The sequence below is a fragment of the Gopherus evgoodei genome, chromosome 2, assembly GCF_007399415.2.
Source record: "Gopherus evgoodei ecotype Sinaloan lineage chromosome 2, rGopEvg1_v1.p, whole genome shotgun sequence".
NCBI classification, from domain to species: Eukaryota; Metazoa; Chordata; order Testudines; family Testudinidae; genus Gopherus; species Gopherus evgoodei.
Genome location: NC_044323.1, coordinates 62,454,705 through 62,478,455, shown reverse-complemented (window position 1 = coordinate 62,478,455; position 23,751 = coordinate 62,454,705). Strand labels below are relative to the sequence as shown.

The following is a 23,751-nucleotide window of genomic DNA, read 5'->3' as shown; positions in this document are numbered from 1 at the left end:
CCACTTTTCGATGAGGCCTCTGCTGTTTGTCAGTATTTGTGCCTTCATGCTTTGTTAATGAAAATCAGTGAAGCTGAACCACACTGGTAGTAGCCATATTAGAATAATTTGGAAATTTTCTCACTAAGGAGCCATTATGCTTTCCATTGCTTCAGCTGAGTCTGTTTGCTGCAGATGGCACAGGACGACATCACTTCATTTCTCTTCCTTGTTGGGGAGTCGGAAGCCTAGGTAGTCCTCACCCCTCCTCCCCATGCATGTCACTAATCTTGAAATCTAGCAACTCTCAGTTTTTTGCTTGGAGAATGTCTTAATTTACATGGTTCACTTCCAGGTTAGAAAGAATAGTGCCCAAATGCAGGCAGCGAACATAGCTAGGGTATCAGGCTACATCTTGCCTGAGGGGACTGAAATGGTAGCAGTTCCAGGCTTTCAGAACTTTGGCAGGGCTGTAAAAAGTAAAAAAGAAAGACATAGTGACTCTGGCACCAGCGGGGCAGCTTTGTGTGCAAGTCCATACAGAGTCTGGCTAATCAGCTTGTAAGGTCCATCAGATTTATGATAATCCTTTATTGAAATAAGACAGAAGTATGAACAGCCGAAAATGGCTCATACAACAGGACTTTGGCAGCTGTACAAGTCAGTACACAGTTCCATATAGAGCTGAGCTGTTGTCATTTTGCAATCTGTCCTTAATAGGTTAAGACCTTTAATAATCCCCAACTAAAAAACCATGGCAAAATTAACTAGCCAAGAGAATTATTACCAAAGAGCTCTGAATGGATAATAGTAAAAGGTGCTTTCCTAGTCACTGCTCAGGGCTAGGCTGTAGCTTTAATGTCACAGACCTGAGAAAGGGGGTAGTGTGGAGCCACACTGCGCCCAGAGAAGTATCAGGGAGATTGTTCAGGTTAGGCTGATGTAAGCTACTCTCTAGCATGTACCAGTTCCACACTATGGATCAGTAGGGAGAATTAGAAACCTGCTATTCTCCCTCCTGGCTTTTCACAGCTTGATCCCACATGGGGGAGCAGGAACACCCATGCTGTACTCCTGGGAGTGCATGGACTACCACTGCGAGTGGCGCAAGGAAGAGGGAATTTGACCCACTCACAGTCTGGCTTTCAGTTTTCATGCAGTTCTGACTCAGGCAAAGTTCTTTTGAAGTCAGTGGGAGTTTCTTTTGGGTAATACTTTGCACTTCTATAGCACATTCTGCTCAGGAGTCTCAAAGCACTTTACAAATATGAGTGAATTTAGCCTGGCTGCTGGTTCCTGCCTCACAGGAGATTAAGATTGCCATTTTACAGGCAGGGACTCTCAGGATATGTCTATACAGCAAAGAAAAACCCATGGCTGTCCCATGCCAGCCAACTCGGGCTTGCAAGGCTTGGGCTGTGGGGCTGTTCCATTGCTGTGCAGACTTTCTGTCTTGAGTTGGAGCCCAAGCTCTGGGACACTCCCACTCAATAGGGTCTTAGGCCCCAGGCTCCAGCCCGAGCCTGGAAGTCTACACAGCAATGGAATAGCCCCACAGCCCAAGCCATTAGTCCAAGTTGGCTATCATGGGCTAGCCATGAGTGTCTAATTGCTCTGTAGACATACCCCCAGGCACAGAGAGGTTATGCCCTCCAAGTCTCAGTCCTGCTTCCATTGACTTCAATGATAGAGGACCCCTAGTAACTTGCCCAGAAGTCTGTGACAGAGTCATAAGCAGAGCCCAGCCAAAGTACCCTGATTCCCAGTGCCCTGTCTGAAGTGCAAAGTGTGGTCTTGGGGTTATCAACCAGCAGGGGCGGCTCTAGACATTTCGCCGCCCCAAGCACAGCGGCATGCCGCGGGGGATGCTCTGCCGGTTGCTGGTCCCGCGGCTCTGGTGGACATCCCGCAGGCTTGCCTCCAGAGGGTCCGCTGGTCCTGCGGCTCCACTGAAGCCGAGGGACCAGAGGACCCTCTGCAGGCATGCCGCTGAAGGCTGCCTGCCTGCCTCCCTCCCGGCGACCGGCAGAGCGCTCCCTGCGGCTTGCCACCCCAAGCATGCGCTTGGCATGCTGGGGCCAGGAGCTGCCCCTGTCAACCAGTAACCTGTGTGTTAAGTGACTTACGTCTCTGCCACCCAAGATAATTATAAGGATTCAGTATGCCTTAATTATGACTTAGTTGTGTAGTGCTTTTGGCTTAAGGAACGTAAACCTTAAATCCAATCTCAGTTACAGGTGTGAAAAATCCAGAGTTACTTCTGATTTACAACAGATGTACCTAAGATCAGGATCTGGCCTGTACAGTTACTCTACAAGTGTAACGTATTATTACTATTGTGACAGAACTGCCTCAGATACCACGGTGAGGGCACTGAGATGTCACAGTGATGTGGGTGCATTAAAGATAGATAACGAGAGGACAGATAGATGGATAGATGTATGACTGGTATTTAAGTTAGAGTTGTTTTTAAAAAAATCCCATACTATTTTTTTTTGTAAGTCTCTACGATTGTACTTCTTTCATCTGATAGATTTTCTAATGGAAAAGGAATTATTTGAAACCAGGCAGTCCACATTCTTTGGTATGGAATTAGTTATCTTGCTAATAGAGCCATGCCGCTAGAACTGTGTTTCCTTTTATAAAGAAATGTAGGTTGAGGGTAAAAGGAAAATATGAATGCTGAACTGGCGCAGGGTTCTTGGACTCACTCAGCCTTTTTTTTCTATAACAGTCCTAGAAAAACACAGCAGATGATGTCATCGCAGCTGTTGATTGCCTGACAGACAGTTTCCGCAGCGCAACATGAGGCTCTTTGGTGCTCATGTCAGGCAGATTGGCAGTTGAATGACACCAATGAGAGCTGGACTGTATTCCCTCTGGGAATGCTGCCCTCACTGATAGACAGAATGCAAAGAGAAAGATTGTCTTTGAACCTGAAAAGAATCTTCTTTTTTCTCCCCTAAAGCTCATGCCCCCACTTTCCACAGCTCTTTTTTCATTCAATTTTTTTTAAAAGGTGTTTTGTTCTACAGCAGTTACTGAGCTTAATGGAACTGAATGACTTTTTCCCTTCACAATCTGTCAGTCAAAAGCTCAACTCCAGGGCTGTTAAAGACGTCCTTTCAGAGTCAGACAGGGGAGGAATGTGTCAGTCATCCAACAGACCCTGTTGTGTTTTCATCTGTCAGAGAGGTGATAGGGGAGAGCAGCCGGGCCTGACTAGGGCACATTCCCAGCAGCAGCAGCTAAGAGGCCCTGACAAATCCAGGTGGCGGAGCCAAAAAGTCAACCAATCATAAACAATTTTGAAGTATGGAGCTTGGAGCCCCCAGACACTCTGGATTGCAATCAACTGTGAGATGTTTGGGCAAACTTTCAGCAAAGGTTTCATGCTAAGCATTTTTAACATAAAGCCAACCTTTAAGCACGGGATAGAACTGCATAAGGCATGGCTTTAAAATTAATATACCTCTTAACTAAACACACTGGAGACGGTAATCCTCCGGATGAAATGCATTTAGGTGGGCTATGATTCCAAGCCATTTCTGCAGAATTACCTTAATTTTTTGAGTTTCCCCACATTATATGACGTTCCATTAATCTTACCTTTTACGTTAAGACTGCTGTGTGATTTGTTTTGGGGCCTGAACAGTTGGTCCTATTCACTACAGGACCAATGTTTTACTACACTTTATGAGAAACTGCTGCACTAATGAGAATAATGATCCTCTCCTTGTGTTTCAGGGGCTGGTTATTTCTTCTGACTTTTTGGTGGGAGAAGCAGATTTAAACAAATGAGCCCTGTTCTTATAAAACCACCAAGGAAAAGGCTCATGCCCTGTTTACATAGATGGCAAATTGTGATTCTGCACACTAAATGATTCTATTTCACTATGGCCCTCTATATTTTTTTTTTACTCCGGATGCACTTGAATATGTGGGTTTATATTCTTAATTTGATCAATTTATTTCTCTGCAGATTCATTGCTGTTTCCCCATTGTTTTTAAGTACAGAGGCTCTGAGCCCATGCCCACTGAAGTCAGTGGAAAGATTCTCATTGGGTGTAATAGGGGCTGTATCAGACTCTTATTTAGCAAACTGTCTGTTCCATCCATATGCTAAGCCATGGAAAATCAGTGGAGAGCTTAGTATCACTGAGTTAAAACATGAGTCAAGCCATGTAAACATGAGTTTAACAGTGCATTAAAATGCATTCCTCTCTGTCCCCTTACCCTGCTTTGTATTGTATTTATTCTGAGCAATGCATAATTTATACATTGCTGAGACTGGTGCTGGTTCTAGAGTTCTGCTGCCTCAGAGAAGCCATGAAATAGTCACCTGTACCAGCCCAAAGTCACTGGCACAAATGGTTATAGAAAATGTTGCTGCCTTAGGCAACTGTCTGTTCAGCCTATATAACAGAGCCAACCCTTTACTATGGGTGATTGCAATCAGCATGCTCAGACAGTGCTCTATCAGCACCTGAGCAATACATGGACTAGTAAGATTTACAGCTTTAGAATGAACTGTTAAAGGAAATGGGTATGTCCTTGGATAAACAGAGTGGTCTCCTTTAGTACTGCTACAGCAACAACCCCTACTGGATAATACGTGCCAGCAGGAGACAAAACCCTGGCAGGGATCTGATGGTGCCTAGAGAGTCAAATCAGCCCTGGCCTGGGTTCATTTCCTTGCAAACCTTCTGGAAAAAGTCCTATAAAAGTTAATAGAAAATGATAACTTTTCTGTGGGAGTTCTTGGATGAACCTATAGACTTTAGTAGAAAATTACTGCATATCCCTGCTATAGAATTGTATAGGATGTTTAAAAAACTTCAGAAAGATTAGCATAGTCTATTAAAATATACAGGTTTTTATAATAATTTCTATAGAACCTAAGTGTATTTCTATGAGACCTGAATGGTTAGTCCAGGAGTTCTCAAACTGGGGGTTGGGACCCCTTAGGGGGTCATGAGGTTATTACATGGGGGGTTGTGAGCTGTCAGCCTCCACCCCAAGCTTCTAGCATTCATAATGGTGTTAAACATATAAAAAAAGTATTTTTAATTAATGGGGGGGGGGGTGGCACTCAGAGGCTTGCTTTGTGAAAGTGATCACCAGTACAAAAGTTTGAGAACTACTGGGTTAGTCCCTATTCAGTTCTTTAGGACTTTCCCATAAAGGATAGTAAATTATAGTTCATTTCTTGGCCACAGAGGGATAGCTTTACTATCCATAGGAACTAGATTTAAGTTCTATGAGAATCAAGATACTGCAGAACATATCTTGGTCCAAAGTGCAGAGATGTAATAAGGTTAATACACCTTTTGTCAAGCGCCCCAAACAGCAACAGCTGAATGGCTTGAATGCCCAAACAGAGGCAAAATTTGGATGAGGGAGGCCACAAAGGGAGTGACACTCCTTGTGCAGCACAGACTCTAGCTCCATGAGTGCTCCTGGCCTCTTGTACAGAGGCGGTGAGGGAATGATGGAGCAGGTCTAGAGAGTCTGCTGCTGTGTGGCTCCTCCACTCTCTTTCCTGTGTGGAAGGAAGTAATTAGGGCTATAGAGTCTATTCCTTTCCTCAGGCTAGAGTAGCAGCTGTGGAATGACTCGGGGGTTGGACTAGATGACCTCCTGAGGTCCCTTCCGACCTTGATATTCTATGATTCTATGATTCTACAATCAGTTTTGTTTGTGAAGAGCATGGCACACACCTGCCCCTGTGTGAAGCGCTTGTTGGTGTTATGTAATGAAGTGGGGTGTGGTTTCACAAGTCAAGGAGGTTACCCCCCATATTGGGAGCCTACTACCTTGGTGAATCTGGGCCGTAATTATTACATATGAGCTGTCCTTGCTTTAATGAGAAGAACAACAGCACAGTTCCTCTGGTGTTCTCCAGAGCCCATCCCAAGTACTTGGGCTGGATACTGGGAAGACGGCTTGGCCCTTTATGCATATTGAAAACCATTATGTGAAGAGTTCCCTTACAAATGTTAATAATCTTAGTTATTCGTTTTTAAAAAGTAAATAGCCAAACTGCCTGGTTTAGTCCTCACCATGGACAGCAAAATATGGAAAACAGAAGGAATTTCTGAGCTATCAGAATGCACAAAAGTCCCCTAAGCTAGTAATTGTTTCAGGCAGATCTATAACTTAAAAAGGCTTGAACTGATTTTTTTTAACTCTATACATATATGGTGAATTTTTACTGTTGACATAAAAGCATCTACAAATTAGGATTTATATTATAATGGAAATGCAAATAAACCCTTAAAATCTGTACCCCATTTTTTTAGTGCTCTGTCTGAACGTTCACATGGGCAGAAGCACTTCTTGCCATTTGTTAGCAGTGACTTTAACAAGAAAGTGAAGCTATTCAAATAAAATGGCAGACTAGCTGCCATTTTGCTGAGGAGTATTATCATTATGACAGCCTAGCCAGCAGTAACCGAATGCTCACTGTCAAAAGGCTTGATCATGCATTCTTTTCTGCAAGGAATGCAGGATCAAAAGAAGAGAATGCAGGTTTGCCTCATATTTTAATATGGAATCAGCAGGGCCGGCTCCAGGTACCAGCATTCCAAGCTGGTGCTTGGGGCGGCAATCTGCAAGAGGCGGCAGTCCCTGTTGTTTTGCCCCCAAGCAGCTCGCCGAATTGCCGTCGCGGACGGCGGGGGCAGTCCATGTGCCCTTAGGGAGGCAGGCGCGTTTCCGCGGTGGCGGCAATTCAGCAGTAGCTTCTATGTTTAGCTGTCCGCGGCGGCTTCAGCTAAACATAGAAGCTACTGCCGAATTGCTGCCGCCGCGGAAACGCGCCTGCCGCCCTAAGGGCACAGGGACTGACCCCTCCGTCCGACGGCAATTCGGTGCACTGCTTGGGGCAGCGAAAACTGTAGAGCCAGCCCTGGGAATCAGCACCTTGATTATAAAATATTTTAACAGAATAGTTAGACTCACATTTTAACATTGGGACTAGGTTTTTCCTATCAGGTACATATACACCCAACTAATCACACTTGCATTTGCAAATACAACTAGCCTTTTACAGGGGCAAATGTGTGCGGTGTGTGCATAATTAGTTTTGTATATGTGTGTGCAGTTCTTATGGGCATAACCTATAGACCAGTGATTGAAAATTTGACTTGTGGGACTGATTTTCAGAGATTATGTTTTGTGGGTGTAATTTAGTGCCTGAAAATAACTTCAACCCCATTGTTGCGGCTACCTGTGGTGTGGAAAAATACAGATGCTGTTATTTGCAGGGTCAATATTGTATCTGTCAAATCAGAGACCAGGTTGAGACTCAGTTGAAAATCAGACATTTAAGGTTAAAGTTAAGCCTTTAAAGGTCTACAGATATTCTGGATATTGTTAAAGGAGAATTAAAAGTTTTTTAAAAAAATCTTTCTAATTAAGACTCTGATATTCCTCTTGCAAAACAAAACAAAATCCTTCTACAGTATGGAGATCTCAAGCTGTGAACTCTGAAATGATGTTTTTAATCAAAGCATTTAATTCAAGACAGATGCGGCTATCTGTATTGCCTAGGGGGTGTGCATCATCACGGGCAAATTCAGAATTCTACGTAAGCAAAATGGGTGCATCTTCATTTTAGCTGCCTAAAGCAGCTACAGGCCCTGTGTTAGTAAAGGATCTAGTCTAAGATATTGCAAGGTAAAAAGCTGCATGATACAGGTGGAGCAGCCAAGCTGAAGAGGTGGTTTCAAACCACAAGTCAATTCTAATTTGCAGACAATTGCAGCAGGTAGAACCTTTTCACAGTGTATCATAGAGCAAATGTCTCTGCTTTTCAGTATTTCACATACAAGATTTTTCAGGCCACAAGGTGGCATCTCAAAGACATGGCCTTTTTCAATCTAGAGAGCAGCAGGGCCATAGTCTTTCAAGATATTCAAGCCTCTTTTCATTAAGTTTGTCTCAGTTCCTCCCATGTTGCTCTTGACCCTCACTGTTAAATATTATTAATAATATTATATATAATATTAATATAAATATTATAGCAGGATATTGAAGTGGCTCCCTGTTACATGGTAAGAAAATAGTTGTGAAACCAGAGACCTCGTTATAGCTGTGCACACAGACCGTGTAGACGTTCTCAGTGAAGGTATTCTTGGAAAGCAAGATGCCCCTGCTAGCATGCTCACAGAGAACTGCAGATAAACTGTGCTACTAACTGCTACAACAGACTTTTGCTGGGAGATTAAAGCTGCTTGCTTTCCACTATTGGATAGATTTTCACTTTCCCTTGAGGATGAGTGATGGCTGTATCACTTAGTCTAGGGGTCCTCGAAATGGGGGTCAGAACCCCACAGGGGGTCATGAGGTTATTACATGGGGGATGGCGATTGCAAGCTGTCAAATTCCCCTCCAAACCCTGCTTTTCCTCCAGCATTTATAATGGTGTTGAATATATAAACAAGTGTTTTTAATTTATAAGGGGGGTTGCACTCAGAGGCTTGCTATGTGAAAGGGGTCACCAGTACAATAGTTTGAGAACCACTGACTTAGAACACCACTCTGTGAAACAATGGTTTTCAACAAAATGTTCTTGCATTACCTATTCAGCATGGGCTTATTCAAGGCTCCTTTTCCACTCCCACAATATTGTGGGCACAAATAATTGCAGGTGTAATGTAGGGTACTTAATGTCTAATTACCTGATCTGAGGTTGTAATTAGCTTCCTAGACATATAAATAGTCCAAACTGCACCTGTAATTAATAGTAGGAAGAATAAGGGAGGCCAGGTTATGAAAATAAGTCTCTGGCTATATAAATTAGATATTCTATACACTCAGGCTCTCCAACTGCGTGAAACTTTAAACTAGCTGGCTTCTATTCAAACCCCTTAATGTCATATTGGCAGACGAGGTGTATGAGTCCTGTGGGATTCTGTCTATTACACAGTAGAATGTATAGCTCTCATATGCCATTCTGGAGGGTGTTAATATCACCATATTTTTTTACTTACTCAACCAAACATAGCCACTTACTTTCCCTTCCATATTAGCGTGGCTATTGTGGGACCGTTTATTCAGCTTATACAATGCACCTATCTTAAGGTTTTACGTGCATTGTTATTATATGTTATTTGTCCAGTGGACCAGAACTGAGAGCCCCTTACTTACATTGATTAGCAATTACTCTCACAAATAGTCCCATTGATGTCACTGGGTTGACTTGTTCAATATGTGCACCATGATACAAGTTCCAAGGAGTTTACAGAAAGACCCATGTATTCTAATATATATCTAAGTTGATATCTTAACAAAAATATCTAAAAACACTCTCCTGTTCCAATGAAAAACTTGACCCTTCCCAGAAATTTCACTCCCTTCCACTCCTGAACAAACTTGAGGGAATATATAGGCTTTGAAACATGGCATGAAGGTCAACAAATTTGGGTTTTGCTGGCCCAAGGAAAGAAGCAAATTCAAGTCAAGCACCCTCAAGCATGCTTGTGAAATTCCCAGTCTGATTTCACAGACTAAAGCAGTGCAGAAAAATATCTGAAATTTCCAAGGCTTACTCAGACTAAAGGGAACCTTTGGAAGTTCACCCACCAGTACTAAAAAATAGCAATGTGGGTTATGAACTGTTATTACTGTGAGTGTATGCAGCAGCGTAGATTTACATAGCCCTTGCAAAACATAGGAAGAATGTTAGGATTTATGATTTTTATTGTGTCAGAGGTGTACACACACGGCCGGCTCCAGATTTTCTGCTGTCCCAAGCAGCGGGAAAAAAAAAAAGCCGATCTGCGGCACTTCGGCGGCAGCTCAATCGTGCCGCTCCATTCTTTGTTGGCAGTTCGGTGGCGGGGCCTTCACTCCCTCTCTGAGGGACCCACTGCCGAATTCCCACTGAAGACCCGGACCTGCCGCCCCGATACCGGATGGAGTGCTGCCCCTTTATATTGGCCGCCCCATGCACCTGCCTCCTTAGCTGGTGCCTTAAGCCGGTTCTGTGTACACATGGTGCTTTACAGCTAAAGTCAGTTCTGTGCCCCAATGATCATACCATCTATGAGCTAGATCATTCCTGTTAAACACAGCCCAGAGTAAAGGGCAATGTGGAGCTGCTATTGCTCTTCTTTAGGATGCAAAGCAGGCTGCATGCTGGTCCTTTTCTGTGGGCTGGTGCAGTGAAGTAGTGGAGGGCCAGTGCCTTGCTTTCACTATGCTCCCTTTGGGGTACTTTGCGCTCCTAAAAGAGCAGGGTCAGAGCAGCAGGTTAGCTCAGGTTCTACAATCCCACCTAGCCTTCAGAAAAGCCATGAAAGGAGGGAGACTCCTTACAGTTTTTGCCCCCGCATACTTGCATAAGGACTGGGCAGAATTTGGCTAAAATTTAAATGTAACTTAGGAAGGGCTGAAAATAAACAAAAGGTCTAAGAATGGATATGCCATAGCCAGGGTTACAATAGCACATGAGGTAAGATTTCTCTCTCTGGTTAAATCCTTTGGGCCTGATCCTGTGAGGTTCCGGGTGCCTCCTGCGTGATGCTGATTGCTGTCTATTCCCATTGGAAATTAAGGAACACATCACTTTGCAGGATCAGGCCCATCCTCAGTTGCTGCTTTTGTCAATATATAAAAAAGAGCAGACACTCTTACATGGACAAAGCAAACCATGGGTCAACGAGATGTAACCCTAGGACAGATGGTTTCCTGTAACATTTTCCAAGGCTCTGTCTTGATCTGTCACTGCTCTTTTATAAAGAAGAACAGTTTGGCATTGCTTATGTAGGAGATGCTATCATCGAGAACCCAGGAGTTATAGCACAGTTATAATTCCTCTTCTAGCACTGACTTGCAGTTTCAGCATCCTAATCTGCTTCTCATTGTTGAATCAGTGCAGCCTGTTCACCTCTTCCTTTGCAAAGAACCACTTCATGGAGTCCAAATAAACAGCAGTCTCCACAACCATTGTTTATTTTACTAGGGGCCTCTTCTTACACTGCCCCTATCCCATTTTAATTTTCAACCTCTTACGAATAACATGCTGGTTTGTAAAATCTGCCAATCTGAGTGAGTAGCCTTGGGAATAGAAGTACCTATGGGAGACGTGCTCCAATTTATGACTCATGGACTAGAATAGTAAAAACCAATGTGTAAAAGGCCACAGGCGCTAGCGTGCAACTCTGGTGTTTAAATTTATCTTCTGCAAATGAGAAAGATGTTTTTTCTTCAAGACATACAAAAATATACCAGCTCAGAGCAATCTAAACTGCGGTATGCGGGAACACTGCACTTCACTGTATTGCCAAGCTCTTGTGTTTATGTATCCATTTCCATGGGGCATTCCTGTCTGTAAAGCTCCTCAGAATGTTTTCCTAGGGCCTTCTTTTGATTGGCAGGAATACCAGCAGTCGTAAGTGTCACGTTGTTCATTTGTGTGCAGTCATTTTTTATTGCTCTTCAAGAGCATCTGTGAATCATTCTCCCACTGAGCCCAAGCCTTTAGTCCTCACTCAAGGAAAATGCCCACTGAAGTGCATGAGAGTAATGAATGAATGTGAACCTCAGGATCAGGCCCAGAAACATTATTCCAAGTGTGATCAATAACTGATCCAGAGTTAAAAATATCAAGAGCTGGGTGGTCACTGTCCTTATTTGGCCATACAGGGGATTAAGGGGAATAAATACTTTTTATTCCCTCTCTTGGCCCTGTTCAGATTGTGATATTGGCTGTGGTGAGGTGAGCAGGAATAATTTGCCTGATATTCCCTCCTGTCAGCAAACGGGGGGGGGGGGAATGAGGAGTGGAGTAGAGAAAAGTGGTGAGTGGAAGAATCCCAAGTCCTGCTCTTTTACTTTGCTGGCCAGAACTGGTGAGGCAAACAGGATGGGGTAAGGTGCTCCACAAGAAGGGATGACACAACTTAGTTCTCTCTAGAGCTGATCGAGAATTTTCTGATGAAACATTTCCAATTAAACATTTCAGACAAAAAAACCCACTTAAGTCTAAACTGAAATGGTTCACAGGAAAGGGTCACTTTTGTCACATCTCCAAGTCCAACACATTTTTTTGGGGAAAAAAAGTTTTGAACTTGTCAAAAGGTCCCATTTTGACCTTTTTCTAAATCCAAAGATTCATTTTCCAGTTTGAAAATTACTTTGTTTCAAAGTTTTAGTTAATTTATAGTAAAACAAAGGTTAATTTTTGAAAACTCAGCACTTTTGTAAGTCAGGCTGCTTAATGTACGTACCTCATTGTAGAAGCCTTAGGATCCTGATCGATGTTGAGCTTGTGAGGAAATGAATCCCCTTCTCTAATTGTAATTTCCAGTCCAGAGTTTTCTGGCCATGAGATATAATGGAAGAAGTAGAAGTTGGAGGCAGTGCAATAAAAGGCTGGGAGGGGAGGTGGATAAGAGGATGCGCAGGAGGGAGGCAGCTGGGTATAAGAAGGATTGGTTTATTAAGGAAAATATAGAGCAGGAAAAATCTATGAATAAAGGTCCGGCAACCATCTCATGGTTCTGACGTTACAAAATGCTTGGATGTCTCCTTTGTGGTTGTATTTAGGCCACCTCTTTGTTGTGTATATAACACAGATGGGGAAATCCATTGCTAACAATGTAGAACCTTTATGAGCCTCACAGGCTCCCAAATTCAAAGCCTTGTAAAACATTTATACTGACCTCCTTTGTAAAGTGCTTTGAGATCTACAAATGAAAAGCACTATATTAGAGCTAGATATTATTCACTTCACTTCTCAACTCCTTGCCCCATTTACGCACAGTCAGAGGTGCACACAATTCTTTGCTGCTTCTTCTGGTCCGTGGCACAGGTTTGTAGGTCTTGGAGTTCCACTCCTTTTCTCTTCAGTCTTTTTTTGACTGAGTCTTTCCACTGCATCCTTGGTCTTTCATATCCTTTCTCACTGTCCTCTTCCTCCCAAGCTGTCTTTGTTCTCTCCCATTCTTCTGACATGTCCAGCCCACCCTAAAGGTGCCCTCTCGAGTCTATCACTACGAGTCCCAAGTTCATCTTCCTCCTAATTTCTTCCATGGACATTCTGCCTCCCTTTCACTTGCCAGTCATTCTCCTCACTCTATTATTTTCTACTACCTATATCTTCTTTTCTTCCATCTCCATAAGACTCATTGTTTCCAAACCATAGAGCAGTCAGGGACAAACACATGCAGCATATGCTTTTCCTTTCAGTTTTTCACTTGATTGCTCATCCCCCCGCACTCATGCCACCTTTTTCATTGCTGCCCGGGCACACTGGGTTCTTCTTTTCAAATCTCCACATCTCTCTCCAATGACACTAAGTGTACTTATCCCATACACAAATTGTTTCTTCTGATTCAGCTTCTTTCCTGAAACTTAAATCAACAGCTCATCATCCACCTTCCTTACTTGGGTAATTTCAGTTTTCTTTCTGTTTATCTTCAAACCATGATCTTCAAACATAGATGCTCACTCTGATATCATATTCACCAATTCCTCTTTGCTGTTAGCCAAAAGGGCCAGATTGTCAGCATATGTTACTTTTCTCCGTGTCTCTGCAGGCTTGGTTTTCCTACCCATTAACTCCATAACTAGGATGAAGAGAAGTGGGCTCAGCACCACTACCTGGTCTCAGTCCCATCATCACTTCAAAACTCTCAGAAATTCCATGTATTTTTAGCACTTTAGCTCTTGATACATCTCCTCTGTCACTTCAACTTCTTGCAGGGCCCCTCCCATCCATCTCAATACTTCAAACACCAGCTCTGGAACCAAGTCATATGCCCTCTCAGGATCAAAAAATGCTACATAACAGTTATGCCCCTATTTATTATTCTTTCAAACTTCTGACTCATTGCAAACATTGCATCTATAGTACACCTTAACTTCCTAAAGCCATGTTGCTTCTCTCAATATTGTCCTCCACTTTGCACATCGTCACCTCCAAAACTTTCTCAAGAATTTTGAGAGGCTGATGTAACAGCATGATGCCCTGATCAGTGTTTGGCTCATTTGCATCACTCTGACACTTCCAAAGAGGCACAATCAATCCCATTCTCCAGTCATCTGGTCTCCTAGCTTGATCCCAGCAAACCCGAGAGATTATTATTATTTCTTATTAGATAGTCACTTTTAAGGACATGCTTTAGCTACTTAATAGGGGTAGCAGAACAGCATTGCATAGGTGGCAGTTCCTAGAGATGTTCTGCCGATGGAGAAGAGAATAGGGAGAATACCTCCAGGTGACTAGAAAGAGAGCAGCATGTACTCCTCCCAGTGCCAACTCCAGGCCTCTAGCAGGCAAGATAGGTAGGGGGTAAGGCCAGGGCCCTGATTCTCCCTCCCCACACCTCCTTCAAAATTTCTAGCACTGCTTACAGAACTTTAAAAAACCATGGAGTCAGGTGCCCTGAAATCATGAGATTTTTAAAACAATAGAAAAACAGGGTTCTTTGTAATACTTTTAAGGTTCATGTTTTCAAGTGGAGGGGACTCACTCAACTTGGACTAGAATCTGGCCCTTATTATTTTATGGCCTGCTTTACAGAGACATTGGAAAATGTAGTGTAGTGGTCATTACCATGCAGTTCTACAACGGTCAATTCCTAGAGAAGGGCTAGAAAAAAAATATGTACAAAACTTTCATTGTTACATACATTAAAATCCAACAGAACTGGGATTTAGAAATTAGTAGGACATGTTGAAATGACCACTGGTTCTTTTCCTTTTATTGCTCACTACACAGAACATCATGGTAGGGATTTTTAAGCTGGAGGAGTGCTAAAGAGTAGATTGAAAAAGAGAGACTTACAAAACAAAACTGTGGAGAACACTGTTTTACGGTATAGAAACTCTAGATCCCACAAAATATTGCAAAGTTTTTCTGAAACCCAATCTTTGGTTTTCCCAGTCTCACCCCTGCAGCACCTCCTGCTGGCCATCCAGGGAATTAGCTCTTTTCCAGCCTCCAGAGTGCCCTCTGCAGGTCAGTGTCCCGCTGCCGCTTGGACCCCATGTCCCTCCCAGACCCAGTGCCCCATTATCTGGGGTGCTGTCCCTCGGCAGTAACCCCTTTGTCTCTGGGTCTCCCCTTCCTGGGGAGCCACCACCCACTAGCCCCCCCTCACCTCAGAATAAGGCTACTGCCAGTCATTGTCTAGTCCCCCACACCTTGAGGCAGACTACAGTATCAGTTGGGTTTGGACCTGCTGCCTTTGCCTAACCCAGACTGTCCTCTGCAATCCCCAGTACCTATTGGCCTTCTGCTAGGCCACAGCCTGGGGCTTTCCAGGCTGGAGCTCCCCAGCCCTGCTCCACTCAGGTACTCTGTTCAGGTTCCTGCAGCCAGGTCCCTCCCTCTCAGAAGTTGAAGGGAGTCTGTTTGTGCTTCTGGCTCAAAACCTTTTTATAGGGCCATCTGAGACTTGATTAGGGCGTGGCCACAACTGAGGCTGCCTCCCAGTCAGCCTAGTAGCTTTTCTTCTGCCACAGCCCTCTTCCAGGGCTGTCTTTAAACCCCTCAGGGCAGGAGCAGGTGACCACCCTGCTACACCAGTCATAAGACCTTTTCATCGGGCCCCTGCCCCGTAGGCCCGACCGGCCCCCCCGCCCCTTCTCCGCAAGCCGGCTGCACGACCTGCAGCCAGTCCGTTTCCAAACCGCGCCTAGGAAGCAGCTCTATGTGCTCGTGCTCCACACCCTTCACTTCCTCACCCTCGTGTCCCGCCCCGATACGAAGTGGAGGGACCTCCTGCCACCTCCGGAGGGTGAGGAGCCCCGGTGGGTCAGCCTCTACTCCACCTTGGTCCCAAGGCCCACTGTGGATATCAGTTGGCAGCTCCTTCATGGGGCCGTGAGCACGGGCGTGTACTTGGAGCGGTTTATTCCTGTCCCGGACACCTGCCCCTTCTGCGGCGTGAGGGAGACTCTGGCGCATGTTTACTTAGAGTGCGCCCGGTTGCAGCCCCTACACCGGCTCCTCATTAACATCCTTTTACTTTTCTGGCTGCACTTTTCCCCTCACCTCCTTCTCTACGCACTCCCTATCCGTGGCCCCACAAAGTCCCGGGACCTCCTGGTCAACTTCCTCCTAGCCCTGGCTAAAAAGGCCATCTACGCGACCAGAGAGAGGAGGTTGGCCGATGGAGACTCCGGCGACTGTGGGGCTTGTTTCCGATCCATGGTCCGTTCACGCATCCGGGCGGAGTTCCTCTGGGCGGCGTCCACTGGCTCCCTTGACGCCTTCGAGGAGCAGTGGGCGCTGTCCGGGGTTCTCTGCTCGGTGTCCCCGTCAGGTTCCCTTCTTATGACCCTTTGACCTCACTCCTGTCCCTGTTTTTCTATTAGTTGTCCCCCGAACTCAGTGGGTTCTGTGGTCCTGTGAGTCCTCCCCTTAGGCTGGGAGGGGGGATCCTTTAGCAGTGGGCGGGCGCCCGCCCACTTCCCAGACACCCAATAGATACACCAGTCATAAGAACAGGTCTCGCAAGGTTTCAAGATCCAAGCCAGAAATAACAAATAGTACTTGTTGGGTTTGGATCCAGTCTGGAAGCAACATTTGGGAGCAAATTGAGATTTGGCAATTTGAATTCAATCCCACACTCTCCAGTTGAAATTCCAAAGATTTGAGGTTTCAGTTTTGGCTCATCTCTCCTTGTAATAATCACTAAGTAATTTTGTATTTTGCAATCAAACTTACAAAAAAATACTGATTTCTTTCAATCTCTAAGGCCACAAATAATATGAATCAAAAGCATAATTTAGTAAGCAGTGTTTTTCCCTCCACTACTTTTGAAACTATTGGGAAAAGCTTAAAACAGCCTCAGAAAATGATGAAACCTTTTCCTCTTTTTGATTATTTATTCAACTGTTTTATCTCCTTTATTTTCACTCCCAGGATAGTAATGAATTTTAGGAGTGCAGTGATGGGCTTTTTTGCTGAAACCTCTAAATTTATTACACCTCTGGGCATTAGAGGCGCAGATAATACATAATTTACAAATAGACCTGAAGCTTTCATCTTCCCTATCCCCCTCCTTTTCAGAGTTTTCTGTTCCTTGGGGTGATTTGTTTTGCTGTAGTGAAACCCATGTGCACTTCCAAATCTCAGTGGAATGCAGAAATGCTGCTGCAGTGCCAGACATTGCCAATGAAATTTCATGCAAAAAAATGACATGAGCTTTGCTTCTTTAATCTAAAGAGTTCTGCTTGCAGGATCTTTCCTAGTGCGTATATTTCCTAATGCCTAGCAGTGACAGCAGTGGGGATAAAGAGACCAAATCATGGCCAGCTGGTCTAGTAGCAGACAGGGGCGGCTCTAGCTTTTTTGCTGTCCCAAGCATGGCAGGCAGGCTGCCTTCAGCAGCTTGCCTGTGGGATGTTCCCGGCCCTGCGGATTTGGTGGCATGCCTGCGGGAGGTCCGCCAGTCCCGCAGCTCCAGCATACCCACCGCCGAATTGCCGCCAAATCTGCAGGACCGGCAGACCTCCCGCAGGCATGCCGCTGAAGGCTGTCTGACTTCTGCCCTCTCAGGGACCGGCAGGGGACCCCCCCATGGCTTGCTACTCCAGGCACGTGCTTGGAGTGCTGGTGCCTGGAGCTGCCACTGGTAGCAGAATTTCCACACTGAAATTCCAAGGTCTGTGCATTCTTTCTGGTGTGACAGGAGTTGGAAATATGAAGGAAACAACACATGGGTATAGGACTCAGGAGTTCCTGAATTTTAATCCTAATTCTGGCACTGATTCTCCCTGTGGCCTGGGGCAAATCAATTGAGGTATGTCTACACTGCATACTAAGCCTGGAATCTGACTCAGGTTTTAGCTCAAGACTTCCTTCTGTCCACACATAATTCAGTCTGACTCAGGTCAGCAAGCACTCAGGACCCAGGTCGTAGGGCCCAGCTGGGGGAGGTGGGGTCAGAGACTGAATTCTGCTGTGATTCGAGTCATTGCCCTGTCATTTTGCAGATGGACACAGCTCAAGCTGCAGACCCGAGTCAGAAGGTCTTAGTGCAGCATGGATAAGTAGCACAGCTGTTGGAGCCAGGTCCAGCAACTATAAGCCCAGGTTTACAATGGAATACGATCACTCAAGTGCTGGCTAGGAAACACCAAGTCCACAAGCCCAGGTCACGCAGACCAAGGTTTACAATGCTGTGACAACAGACCCTCTGGCACATATGAATGACCAAAGACCAGTCTAGTACAATGTCTTGTGTCTGGCAGTGGCTAGTATCAGATGTTTCGAAGGATGGGGCAAAAATCCTTGTAGGTGGACAGACAATAGTGGAATAACCTGCCCATCAGGGAAGTTTCTTCTTAACTCAGTCAGTAGTTAGTTTATGGAGCACAAGATTTTATATTCCTTCTAAAACATATTTTAAATGGTATCTAATGTTAACTGTGGAAATTCTCATTATTCTTATAAAGGTCTAATTCTTTGTGACTCCTCTTGGACTCTCTATCTTGTGGCAATGAGTTCCACAGGTTAATTGTGCATTGGGCAGGACAGGGAGATTTGCCAAAAATGGAAGGATTGTGGAGGATTTGGCTTCCAATTGGTGTGAATTCTGGGGGATTTGCAGGGGAGCAGGACCGTGGATGTGCAAAGGCTCCTGCACAACTGATCTTATCAACATTTGATTGGGCTGTCTCTTGAGCAATTTATAAAGTGCCTACTATCATTTCAAAAGCACTTCGCAGATCACTGAATTATCCATATATGTTAGCCAAACAGTATGATACCAGGAATACAGCCTCCTGTTAGCGACTCCCACTTAGAGTCCACCTTCACTAAAAATTCAGCTCTCAGGGAATCCTGGTTAACAGCATGGCTTTGCTTGATTACCAGACATGACTAAAGCAGAGTTTCATCCTGGAGTGTACCCAGGAACTATATCTCCTGAACTGTGCCATGCATCTGAGTAAGGCTTGGGGACATTTATTGTCCCAACTACATTATAAGCTGGAATCATACTTCCTCATACTGTACCAGGGGACAACTGTAGTGTAACCAGGTCCCCTGACACAGTGGAATATGTAGTTTAGGCATATCCAGTCCTGAGGCCAAGTCTACTATGCTGGGGGAACCAATTACAATACTGTTTGGAGTTTCAGTGTAGATAGGACCAAGCTATGTTTTAATCATATTACTGTATTGTGTTACATCTCTCAGAAGTCCAAGGCTGTAGGATGCTTGAGGTCCATATTAAAACATTGTTTTGTCCAGTGTATGCTGCAAATCTAATATATATATATATATATAGTGTGTGTGTGTGTGTGTGTGTGTGTGTGTGTGTGTGTGTGTGTGTGTGTGTGTGTGTGTATATATATATATAGTGTGTGTGTGTATATATATATATATATATAAAAAAGACACAGCTCCCATATATATATATATATATATCAATCATATAAATTAGATATTTTAATAAAAGACACAGCTCCCATATATATTTATATACACATATATATGGGAGCTGTGTCTTTTATTAATATATCTAATCTATATGATATTTATATGATACAGACCCTATCATATAAATATCGTATAAATTAGATATATTAAATTCAAAATATATATATATAAAAGACCCAGCTCCCATATACTATACATATATATATGTATATATGAATATGATACAGACTCTTTATTGTTTCTTATTTAAAATATATATATATAATATATATATAAAAGACACGGAGCGGTGTCTTTTATATATATAGTACATGGGAGCGGTGTCTTTTATTAAAATATCTAAAGTATATGATATTTATATGATTACAGACTCTTTGTTGTTTCTTAATTCAAAAATCAGATAAAGTTTTCTAACTTTAACCAGCTTTAATAATAAATAGTACAGCATTCAAAATGCACACTGTAAATACAGCTCATCAGCACTAATAGAGAACCTGTCACAGTCATTTCGGTATAAAATATGACCCATCGATTTGAAACATATGGCTACATGAGTCCTAATTTAAGTGGCATCTTCTTTAGTCAGCAAAATAAGGTCTGGCTTGCCTGTGGGAAATGGAGCCAGCACCTTCACCTGCTGAAGTGAAAAGCAGCCCCAGTAGATCTGTGTATGTTTCCACTGCTTGTATAGGGCAGAAAGAAATTAAGTCCTCACACTTGATACACACAGGGAAAATCTGTGAGCCTGTCCATTCATTACCTGCAAACTGCTGGAGAGGCAATAAGTCACACGCCTTACTGTCCCATGCCCTGTGGTCTTGCCACATGATTGGTCCTGTGTGGATAAGTTTATGTGCCCACATATTAGAAGCACTATCCCATTAGCCCTTTTATTAGACTTTGCCTTCCTGGCCTACCATTCAGCCATAAAAAAAAAAATGTCCTCACAGCTCTTACCCTATTGAAAATAGTTTTACTGAGACATTGGGATGACTGAGCCTCCCTCAGTCTCTGAACGGAATCATAAATAGCGCTTACCCTCACAATAAAGAAATATCATTTCCTCTAGGGCAGGGGAAACCTGGCTTGTTCTCCCAGTCTTGAGAGCTGCTGCTGTGAGACAGTTTCTTGGTGTAAAAGCCCCTTTATGATCAGATTCTATTGCAAGTCTTCATTGCACAGGTCAGTGGGTCTTCACTTGCTATCCCTTTCTTTCCTTTATCATTTTGCCTTCTCCTTCCCTCTCTCTTCCTTTCCTTTCTGTGTCTCACTCTCTTCTTCATTTCTTTCCCATTCATCCACCTCCGTCCCTGTTTTTATTTCATAGGGGCCATTATGGTGTTAATACTGGCAAACACCTGGGTATAAATGAAATTTAAGTCCATAATAGGCTTTGAATTGGGGTTATCCTTGGGTTTTGGGAAAGGGTGGAATCTGGCTCCAGGACACAGAGCACTAGTGGAGCCATTTCATGGCTGCTGTTGTATGCATGGCCACTGCCCTCCTCCTCCAAGGGCAGTTTTGATCAACAGATTTACCTAGTCATGAACCCAGTGTCTGTAGAAAACTTAGTTTGCAGAGCACTGCTCTGCAACATATCAGGGAGTGATGTCTTCTTGTGCTGCTTGTCCAGGCATCCCCAGTGCATTGGAAGCTTAGGGGTGTGACTATGTTTAGAGCCGTTTATGCCTGTGGGTAGGAGAAGAGGGCAAGATTTCACTTTTTGAAAGTACTTAGAACTGTATTTACACCTCGACATAGGGAACTGAGGATGTTAAATCAATTACCGCTGGTTTAGTCCCACCATATATGTTGCCTTTTTAAAACAAATGTATGTGTGTGTTTTGCAGAAAAAAGAAAATTGTATTTTTCCACATTTGGCTATTTTTGTGACATTTTCCATTGCGGGGGTGGGGGGACGGACATCTGGGTGCGTCTTTCTCTATTTAATACAAAGTTTGATTAATCAGAAAACACAGGATTTAAATGGTGTCCATGGTGAATTCTAGCATGGCTAAAGTCAACCCAGAGCCAGAATAAAGCAGCTCCTTTTTGCTGCCTTTGTCCCATCCTGCGCTGTGCCCTGTCAGTGAATTGCATAGTATCTTAAAATGACCTTTTCATTCTAGCCTTATTGAGATACTTTGAGTCAACTGGTTGGAGCAAATGACCCCTGACCTCCTTCTACTCACTGAGTGCATAGTGGTATTTTCTGTTGATGATAGGTGGTCCCACTAGACAGTGGCTACAGATGTCTGCTCCTGATAAGTCCAGAGTTCAGCTAATGGGAGGGGACCTGTCACAAGCTTCAGCGGAGAGTGAAATATGTAAGCTAGAGACAAGTGTTTCAGTGGGCTTTTAGGCTCCCTCATCAGCTACTAAGAATGAAAACATTTATTGTATCATGCACTGTTGAGGACTAGGTTTCATCCTGCCATTACCGTTTCTTTACAGCTGTTCTGCTACTGTGCTGGAAACCTCAGCGTGCTGAACTCTGTTTAAAAAAGTAAGGTCCTATTCTCCCAGTTGTGGGACTAGCCCTTCGGAGCCCGCACAACCCCCATAGAGGGGCTCCCACTGCATGGGACGGAAAACGGGAGCATACTGCGAAGGCAGAGCTACATCCTTGTGTTGCACTCCCCTCTAGGGAAGTTGTGGAATCTCCATCTCTGGAGATATTTAAGAGTAGGTTAGATAAATGTCTATTAGGGATGGTCTAGACAGTATTTGGTCCTGCCATGAGGGCAGGGGACTGGACTCGATGACCTCTCGAGGTCCCTTCCAGTCCTAGAGTCTATGAGTCTATGAGTCTTGCAGGGATCAACAGGAGTTGGCTCCCCTCTGTTCATGGAAGTGGATGACAGTCTGGGGCCATAGCCTTTAATCAATCAAAACATCCCAGCAAGGTGTAGTAGTTGTTGGTTTTTTTGGGTCTTTCTCTGCAGCATGGGCCACAGGTGGCCTGCTAGGATCATCTGGGCACATCCCACCTAGTTAATTTCCTGCCATTGTAGGCAACACCTCTGTCTCTCTTGTTCTTTGCCTGTGGCACACAAAAGTTTAGTCTCCTGAGGAGTGAAATCCTTTAGTCTAACCCAAGTTATTGGGCTCAACACAGGGGTAACCGGGTGAAGTTTAATGGCCTGTGATATACAAGGATTCAGACTAGATGATCTAGCAGTGCCTTCTGGCCTGCACATATATGGAATCTATGATATGCACAGGTGTTTTAAGACTGGAGTCTTAGCCACCGGCACCCTTCTGTGGCCTGCCCTAAGTCTCAAACTCTTCACAATGCTACTTCGTAACTCTGAGCCTTGGTCACTTGGAAACTTCTTCTATTGTTGTAGCATTCTGCTGATGGTTCTATTAGCTGGTTTGTTAAACTAGCCAAAAGCAATCATGGCAAAGGCCACATAATTATTAATTAGCCTGTTATATTGGTAATAAATACTTTCTTAGTATGGAAGCCATCAGCTGAGAGCCAGTTCACATAGTGACAGCTGTCCTCAGTCTCTGAATGGAAACCGTATCCCTCAGATAGGGAGTTCTGCTTCTTTGACTATAGTTCCTCCTCAGGTTGGTCAGCTAAACCTATCAGCATCACCAGATAGCAGAGCTTATTCAACTCTTCTTCTCCATCCTGCTCCTTCTCTTCTCTTTCTCCTTCTCCTTTCTCATCTCCTTTCTTGTGGAGGCAAGTAATTTCTGTCATTTATTTTATCTTGCTCAATGGCAATAAATATGAATAGAAGCACCCAAATATTGCTTTGCTTCTTCTTAGCGTATGCCCAACGTGCCTCGGGATAGCATGTGACCAGGATTTATCACTGAATTTGGTTTGCTGGTTGGATCATTAGCTTCCTCGGCTTGGGCTTGGTACTGACTGGGAGTGTGATGTGAATGCTCATCCATTCCCCACATTGCTTTGCTGATTGGAGAAATAAGAAAAAAGATGAACATCCCTCCCCTTTACCACCCAAACAAACCATCAAACTATGCTCTAGTTTCCCCTGGTAGATGACCTACATTCTCACACTTGCCGGGCTTTGTCCCAAACAGTGCTAGTCAGTAGGTGCTGGGAGAAAAGTCTACCGTGGAAATTGAAAAATGTCAATTTTTGGCTTTATTAACTTATTGCTAGTTGTGTAGAAAGGGGAAGGTGGAAGAACTTGCTGACAGCACAGTTCAGTTTTATTATTTTACTTAGAGCAAATGAAGCCTGCGGCTCACAGCAAGTGGGGTGGAAAGCTTAAGGTGAAGAGGTCTAGAGGTCGAAGCTACGATAGGGTTTGTTTTAGTAATGGATGAGGGAAACTGCTGTTCTCATCCCTCTTCCCTGACACAGTAATGACCATTCTAGAGCC

At 44.0% G+C, this 23,751-nt stretch overlaps 1 long non-coding RNA gene across 2 annotated transcripts in view; it reads right to left on the bottom strand.

The window, feature by feature from the left end:
* Window positions 1-9,905: 9,905 nt before the first annotated feature.
* Window positions 9,906-23,751, bottom strand: part of LOC115645751 — a 952,243-nt gene continuing 938,397 nt past the window's right edge. For both annotated transcript variants that reach the window (XR_003998812.1, XR_003998813.1), the window contains exon 5: window positions 9,906-9,937. This is a non-coding gene — a long non-coding RNA (uncharacterized LOC115645751). The remainder of the gene's footprint in view (window positions 9,938-23,751) is intronic.